The following is a 7,627-nucleotide window of genomic DNA, read 5'->3' as shown; positions in this document are numbered from 1 at the left end:
ACGCCATGTTCACATAAAAATTATGACCGTGTTAGAGTCTGTTGTTCTATTTGTTCTTTTTTGAAATATCTATGCTAACACACGAAATTATATTTCTCTTATTTATTTTTTATGGGATATGGTCTTGCCACATATTTGGACGTTACGTGTGTCATTACATTTACATTTTTGTTACATGTTCTCTCATGATATAGCACTAAACTACTATGAGTTTTTTAATATCCACATAATTTCTTCGGTGCAGGTTACTGCAGTATAAGGTGGTGAATCAACTATACGATAATGGACATAGGATCCGATTAAGGTACCAGCAGGTTGATACGATGCGGAGGGAACAGAGATAAGCCATTAAATCACTGAATGTGGACGATTCTACAAAAAGAATGTCTGGTAGCAGGACTTAAGAATCTGGTAGTGACAGGCTGGAAATGCGAGAATGGGTTTAGGAATGGTTATCTAACCCAACTAGAGGCGTACATTGCAAAGACTTTTCCAAATGCTGACATCAAGGTTGAACCACATATTACTTCCAAGTTGCATGTATGGAAGAAGCAGTATTCGATGCTAACTACCATGCTGACGCGGTCAGGATTGGGTTGGGATGACCACTGGAATATGGTCACGGTGGAAGACGACAATGCTTGGGACAATTACGTGAAGGTATTAAACCACACTTTCAATGATTTTCGAAAATAAACCAAAACATGTATTTTACTTATGAACTATTTTCACCTTCCTTTATTTGATGTTGCAGATGGATCCCTACGCAAAGGGAATGCGGTACAAGACATGGCCTTTTTTCAGTGCATGGCGAGAAACATTTGGCAAGGACCGTGCAACGGGTGACCGTAGCACGGATCCATTCAATGATGCAAATGACATTAGAGATGAGGAGATTGCCGACATGCAAGAATGCAACTTACTGAATGCTGAATGGAATCTAGATGTAGGTGTAGTCGGGTTGGATGAAGACCCTCTGTGCTCGTTGAATGCAAACGTGGATCTCGTAACGAATTCATCTAATGCTGCGAAACGGGCGGGTAGCACTTCATCAGGAAAACGCAAGAGAACCGACGCAGGCTTTGAGATTTCAAAGTTGATTGAAATGGTATCCTCATTTTACTAGTCAGCGAACACGCGTTTGGCAACACTGACGAGGGTCCTTCAAAGCGAATTCGGTCACCCCAAACATCGCGCGATGATCCTGGAACAGGTTAGAGAGCTTGACTCATTTAACGAGAATGAACACCTCATTGTTGCAAACAGACTTGTTAAGGACCTAAAGGAAATGGAGCTTTTTCTTGTTTTGTCGAAGGATTCCAGAGTGAAGATGGTACGGCTAATGCTAGCAGGTAATATTTAAGGGCAAAACAGATTCGAAATGGTGAAGGTTTTATTTTTTGTCCGTACTTCTACGTAACAATATGCAAAAATTGTTGCTAATCATACATATGGCTTATGTATTGATTTGGAATATTTGGTCCATACAACATCGTCGTTTTGAAGTGTGTTGTTTGTCTGACGTTTAAATATTTCTTCTTCTACTGTATGTCTAATATAATGCATACTTTTTTTCACGTGGTTTGAAGGTTAGCGAACCTCAATTATTTTCGAAATATACATCAAATTATATATCAACGGGAGAAACTGTTGCTTAATATCATGATTTTATGCACGAGCTCGTTTTGCACGTTAGAGACAAACAGCATGTCCGCTTCTATAAGGTTCAATATTACAGCATAAATACAAATTTGATGCCTTAAGCCTCATTAAAAATAGCACAAACTTCATAAAAATTTTAAATGGTCTGCTACAAAAGTACGAACTGTCGAAAACGGCAACTAAAAGATGAACAGGGACAATCACAAACTACTTCCGACCATTTTCATCCGACCAAAACAAGATGGAATATCCATCCATACTTTTTTACGGAACATGATTACTCGTCCTCCGATTGTGTACGGGGATTGAGTACCTGCAAACATTCCTCTTCATGGCACCCATACGCAGTGCCGTCCGATTCATCATTGGTGGATTCGTACAGTCGTGCAGTGTCTTCACTCGATGAAAGGACGTCATCTCCCCCCGAATATCTCCTTCATCTTATCCCACTTTCGTTCGCCACAATAGTAATACACCTTGGCAAAAGGTCTTTCCTGCGTTATACCAGTACGAATATTAAATTAGCATATTGGATAGACGATTGTATGTGTTGTCCATATGAAAAGGTAAGGTTTGGAATTCACAGACTCATACCCGTATTATTCTGTTCCATTCCTTCCGCTTGTCGAGCATCTTGTTCGTGTTCTCATTCTAGGAGATGGATTCATCGGCAAGTACTTTACGGAATGTGTGATACCGAACCCTTAGTACACGCAATTTTTCTTTGAAGAAATATAAGTGCCAGTTTTTGCCGGCACAACTATTTATCTCATCTGCAGCGAAGTTCAACGAGGGGAGATCGCTTTGACGTCGATTTGAGTAGTTTCTTCCTCTGGAAGCCATGAACGAGAGGGCGTCAACAAACACATCGTCCACATCCTTTGTCCAAGTTCTACTATAGAAGTATCGTCCCTGTCCCATGGGTCTTTTCCTTCTTGGCATTTCCTCCCGTCGATCGGTTAGTAATGAAGGAAAAACGAGCTTGACGTTCAGAAAGAGGGTTGGGGAATTAGGGTTTCGTAGAAGTTGACACAGAAGTTGAAAGAATGCGTAGGAGATGTTTACGAAACTTGGAAATGTGCCTTTATAGATAATAAGTTCTAGTACACGCCGCAATTTATGGCACCCTGCGCATGTTTTGTAAACTAAAATTGGTTGAATGCACTTTCGTTGGGTCAGTGGTAGGTTTCACAATTTTTATGCCTTCAATGACTATGTGTGTTGTCTTGTCTGATATGTGCTACAGTTAACCTCCAACTAAGGGTTTATTACATATACCTTCTGCTACGGTTTACAATGGCTATGGAAAAAAAAAGTCAAGTTTATAAAATGTAGTGAAAATTTATTTTTTTGTTACATCTTGCCAGTATAAGTATATTACATACATGTATTAACTCATTTAATTTGGGTTAGATCCATTTCTTACGTATAATTAGTCATTTAATTTGTTGGCTCATTAATAATGAAAAATCGGCCAACAAAATTATCAAATGAACAACGGATTACAATAGTTTAGCCATGCGAACTTGCAGAAATGTAAAACCACCATTCATTCATATTTTCCAACATAAACTTAAAAAGAAAAATAAAAACAAACAAAATACAGAAGCATGTCGACCGTCATCAATCAAGGGAAAAAATTTTCAAGTCTCCTTCATCTGCTAACCCAAAAAGAGAAACCCTCATATCCAACATCGCACACAATACAATCAGCTTTCATCCTCACTAGTAACTAGATCAATCACCTCTGGCTCCTCATCTGGTTTCACCCCCAAGAACTGCACGGCTGAGTTGTCCGACCCATCAAAACTGAAGTCACCAAGGTCCTCGCTTGTCTCGTTGTATGGCGGGCCAACTCGACCACCAAAGATCTTCTGAAGCTGCTCCCATTTTGGCTCACCAAAGTAGTAAACACTTTGGCGAAGGGGTTCTCCAGCATCTCTTAGTGTTTTGTAAGGGTGCAAATGCACCTGCGTACATAAAAAGTGGGTACAAAATGCAAAGGAAAAATGCCATACCCATATGATTCTGCGCCAGTCTTCTTTAGTTCCAGACATCCGGTTGGCCTCTTCGTTCCATCTGATATTAGGTTCCTCAAGCAGTTTTCCGAAAGTATCGTGTCGCAAACCTAACAACCTGAGTCTGGATCTGAAGAAATCGTAAGACCAGTAGCGTCGGGCGTATTCTTTGACGGCATCCGCCGCGTTTCGGAACGCAGAGTTTAACGGGCGTAGTGGGTTTGTCTGTGGGCTGCCTATTATGGCATAGATGTGTAGGTAGGTACAGAATGCATTGTCCACCTTCTTCGTCCAGGTACGAGTATAAAAATAGCGCGACTGACCCATTGGATATTTTCGACGAGGCATTTTCTCAAGTTCGTCGCAGACACCGGTGGTTGAAGTGGAAAGAAGGATATGGATGGTGAATAGGGTTTGGGAATAGATGTTCATTTCTTTTCAGATTCTGACTGCGAGCTGTCCATTTATATAGAAACGGACTTGAAGTCTTTTGTATGCCACCAATAATGTCCACCTACTCATCATTGCCTGCAGTGATTGTGAAGGGTGCTTTGGAAACCCGCATTATTTATGGTGTGTAAGTGATATATTTTAGGATAACACAATTAATAATGGATACATCACTTCACATTTCAGACACAGCATTAACTTTGTATGTGATAGGCTTTTTATACTAAATTACAGATTAAGTTCAACAGGTAAAATAACCAATAAATGACTGGGCTGCTATGTGCACGTTATGCAATAAAAAATAATGATATTTTGCCAATTATAAAGAAATTGAGAAAATAAAATACAATAAAGTTACAATAGTTGACAAATAGAATTATAATTTGAAAATATCACATAATTACACTACATTAAAAAAAAAACTTTCCGTTAGTTCATTCATTAAAGAAAATTGTATAGCAGTACAAACGCCACGATTAATACATGCAAGTGGTCCACAAAACGTGTACAACCCATGTAATTATATAGGAAAAAATAATACCACCTGCAACTGTCATGAACAAACATTCCTTGCCTGATACACATTAATGCATTATAGGCCTACTAAAAGGGAAAGTAAAATAACCTTCGACAGAATGAGAAAATATTGCAAAATACAACATTATTCCCGACAAAATTCCGCAAACTTTTTAATACATATTTATATATAAATATATATAAGTATATGTACATAATATAATAGAAAAGATCCCATGCAAGTAAGACAACCACCTTAGACGACCTTCTTCCTCAAAACCCTTTCACGTAAAACGTCCACACAACGCACTCAAACTTTTGCTGCCTCAATCTTCCTTCTTTACCGGAGTGCGATTTGATGCGGAGGAACTTGCTTCTTCTTCAGACCTTGCAGCGGCAGGGCCTTCACACGGCTTAATTCTGCTTTTCTGTTCAGTGCTTAGAACACCCGGCAGTGGCTGCAAGGAATCCGTGTCATCCTCGCAACCATAGAAATCATCAATGAAATTCCATAGGGAAGAACTGGAGGTCGGGCTATCAGAGATATATCCATAAGGACACCCGTCTTTCTGTGGATCACCCAGAGATTCGATTGCTTTGACGACGGCTTGACAATCAGGTTGTTCCTTGGAATCCCCTTGCCTTGTAAACCTTCATCATCAATAGAAACAGTATTTGAGTCCACCGGTTGCGCAAACAGCTAACATAAGTCATCCCACATATCTTCATAGGCATTCACGTAGCATTTGTCGATGCGAGATTCCTATAAGGAAGAAGTCATACAGCATCAACAACAAAAGTACACATTGTCAGTGTTGTACGTAATATACTAATATAACATCATGTACGTACAAACATTAAAAAGAACAAATCAACTTGCATAATTCCTTCCAAGTTAAGTCGACCGCAGTTACGAATCGTAGCCTAGGGTTATGGACAACATCCCGGCGGGCAATCAGCTTCCCAAAAACCTCATGTCTCTCGCAAAGGAACTTAAGGACATATTTTCCCCAGCCGAAGTCAATCTTGCCTCCGTGATATTTTTGCACCTCTTCCAAATCATCAGTTATCGCAAACTTGTTCTCACGATCGGGGTGAAAACGTCATTTCTTGGCATGATACGACAATTTACTAACAAAAGTTTTTTTCATATCCTTTCTCCATTTGTCACAATAAAACATGTACCTTTGATAGTAGAAGTCATCATGCCACATCATTAACTATCTTTGACAAAAGTAAGCTGCTTGGGCATAAAATGGAAGTTGATGATGTTGCAATGAGATGGAATAATCAATTCAGTCACATTTATAGTGGAAAGGAGGGCAGTGTAATATGATGTGTTAGCCATTGACTTGCAAAAACTGTACATATCGTATTGATGAAAAGTAGTAGGTCCACATACATTAATTCATGTGTCTGTTGCATTAAATTATGGTAGATGGGTTTAATTAATCCCACATTCTGGCATAATCACTGGGTTTGGAGCGGCCTTAGTGGTAAATGCATATGAAGCAGATGGAAACAATGGGATCTCGCCTCCAATTTCTAACATTCGCATCAAATTTAAGACCCTGATCAGGTACCCAATTAATGTTGAAAGTTCTGTCACGGTAAATGAAGTAGTTGGGCAATGGGCAATTAGATGAATGAATGTCTGTGCAGCAATTAAAATCGGATTTGAGGGAATAGTCAGGGTAATTGGGAAAAGTTAAGGGGCGCCTATTTTCATATATATGACGTTAAGTAATGTAGCGTTCACCATACAATGGAAGTTCCTAGTATTAACTAGCAAGTCAACTAATATAATTGTACAATGTACTCATAACACAGAACCTATATTTAAAACGCAAAATAACACCATACGAATGTTGAGCGAGATTTATGCTTTAAATATAATAAGCATTTGAGATGTAAAGATATGTATGTTGCAAATAAGGTAAAACCAATGGCCAAAGCAGATTATTAATCTTCTGTAAAGTGATAATAATGAGAAATGGAAAACAGTACACAGTTGACAAATAAATGATTAGAGAGAATATACAGTACAACATCAAGTAGGCAAAATAATTTAAACCTAGCAGATTTAGGAGCACTTACTTGTCATTTCAGCGCATGCGATAATGAATATTGCATAAATCAAAGCGTGGATGCAAACTGTAGTTAACAAAGAAATATACACAGTACGAGGAATTAAGCAAGGTTAGACATGAAACGCAATACAAATAGTCATTAGCCAAACAAATATTAAGACAATTAAATAATTTCTTAATGTAGAATGGCGCGTCTCCTCCACTTGCAGCCGTTCATTTAAATGTTTCATCCGACTTTCATATTTGAAAATTCTGTTCAACAGTCCAGGAATAATCTCCTTAGACCTACGGCACATTAGGGGGTCAACCCATTGGAATGTACCGCAGTAATGACCCTGAAAAAAAAAAGAACGGTATGTGATATATATGTAGCTATCCTCGATAATGGAAGACCAACGAATGTAGGGATAATTCGTATACGGTTGAGAGTATCGTATATGAATTATCCCCCCAAACATTGTTTGCACAATTTAAATATTTATTTTATTTATTAACAAACCTCATTGCCCGGGCACCCGCGAAATCTTCTACCTAGGTTTAGGGTGGTCCATGAAGTGCGTACGGCCACATCCCTACCACAATAGCAAAAATGCACAACTTGGTCGTTTGAGACAGAAGAACGGTGCCTACTATCCGTTCTAGCTTCGGAATCGTTACTACTAAAATCGTGTTTGGAACAAGGGGTCTCCATCTACGTTGCCCTATGGAATGAAAGTGAAAGGATGCAACATGATGATCCAAGGAAGTCAATTGTAAGATAAGCCTACGGTAATAGTAACATATATTATTGACAAACAGAGCAATTGACCTGGACGGCAATAATCAAATTATACAGTAGTCACAGTCGTGAATGAACTACATTTTTTAAGGAATAGAAAAACCAATTAGACA

This window comes from Sesamum indicum, linkage group LG3, assembly GCF_000512975.1.
Source record: "Sesamum indicum cultivar Zhongzhi No. 13 linkage group LG3, S_indicum_v1.0, whole genome shotgun sequence".
Lineage (NCBI taxonomy): Eukaryota > Viridiplantae > Streptophyta > Magnoliopsida > Lamiales > Pedaliaceae > Sesamum > Sesamum indicum.
This window is presented reverse-complemented; position numbering follows the sequence as displayed.